Source organism: Macaca thibetana, chromosome 8, assembly GCF_024542745.1.
Source record: "Macaca thibetana thibetana isolate TM-01 chromosome 8, ASM2454274v1, whole genome shotgun sequence".
Classification (NCBI taxonomy): Eukaryota; Metazoa; Chordata; class Mammalia; order Primates; family Cercopithecidae; genus Macaca; species Macaca thibetana.
The window spans coordinates 21,528,548-21,530,023 of NC_065585.1; the positions used below are offsets into that span (position 1 = coordinate 21,528,548).

The 1,476-nt window shown below is 43.5% G+C and overlaps 1 pseudogene; it reads right to left on the minus strand.

Moving 5' to 3' along the window:
- Window positions 1-341: 341 nt before the first annotated feature.
- Window positions 342-420, minus strand: LOC126961970 (uncharacterized; annotated as a pseudogene).
- Between the last annotated feature and the right edge of the window lie 1,056 nt (window positions 421-1,476).

The window sequence follows — 1,476 nt, forward strand, 5'->3', positions numbered from 1 at the left end:
TAGATTCTGGATATTAGACCTGTGTCAGATGGGTAGCTTACAAAAGTCTTCTCCCATTCTGTAGGTTGCCTGTTCACTCTGATGATAGCTTTTTTGTTTGTTTGTTTGTTTTTGGTTTTTTTGCTGTGCAGAAGCTCTTCAGTTTGATTAGATCCCATTTGTCAATTTTCGCTTTTGTTGCAATTGTTTTTGCTGTTTTAGTCACGAAGTCTTTGCCTATGCCTATGTACTGAATGGTATTGCCTAAGTTTTCTTCTAGAGATTTTATGGTTTGGGTTTTACATTTAAGTCTTTAATCCATCTTGAGTTAATTTTTATATAAGGTGTAAGGAAGGGGTCCAGTTTCTGTCGGAGCTCTACATGTTCAGAAAAACTTTTCTAGTAACGAACTATAGAAATGATCCCTGAAAGTATAGTCTTCATGATCAGTACTTTCTTGATTCTGTCTTTTCTTTTCTTTTTTTTCTTTTTTTATTTTTTTATGTTTTTTTAGATAGATTCTCACTTTGTCCCCCAGGCTGGAATGCACTAGCGTGATCTCGGCTCACTGCAACCATCTGCCTCTGGGGTTCAAGCGATTCTCATGCCTCAGTCTCCTGAGTAGCTGGAATTCTGGGATTACAGGCAAATGCCACCATACCTGGCTAGTTTTTTGTATTTTTGGTAGAGATGGGGTTTTGCCATGTTGGCCAGGCTGGCCTCGAACTCCTAGCCTCCCACAGTGCTGGGACTTCAGGCATGAGCCACCACACCCAGCCTGATACTGTCTTTTCTATCAAAAGTTATCACTTTTGTGTGTCAGGCCCAGGGAGTTCGAGATAACCTGAATTGAAACTCAGGTGATAATGGCTAATTATAACCTTCAGTGGAAACATATTGGCTGCAAAACCAAAAGTTCCGGTACTCTGAGAATTTCAGGCCAATAGGAGAGATTAGGGCAGGGTCGTCCAACTCCCCTCAGATCATACCCAATAGGAGACCCCTGATTCCATCTACAGGGCTGGCAATGGTTAGGGGAAATTCTTTAGGAAACCATAGGCCAAATTGTACAAAGGAAAAGATAGAATGTGGCTAGAGGGTACTCTATGCCCTCTTGTGCCCTGGTCCCTGTTTTCCTTCCTCCCCTGAGGAAACGCAGAGATGTTTTTGGAATGTAATTCTAGATAACTCAGGCTATCAAGTTGCATTTCATCTGGCAATTCAGACAGGCCTGAGGAGCCAGCATAAAGGGAGACTGGAGGTGGGGGAGGGAGGGGACAAAGGAAGGTGGTGACAAGAGGAGTTTATGGAGGAAAAGACCTGCAAATCTGGACCCAGCAGGTTCAGCCTCTGAGTCCAATGTCCATCTGAAGGCCAAGAACATCACCAACCACCCAGTGGGAATCCCCAGCCTTTCCTGATTGCTTCGGCCAAAGTCCATGACTCTCATTTCTAGACATTTCACTGTTTACAGAGTGCTTCCCAGAAAGAGTGCCT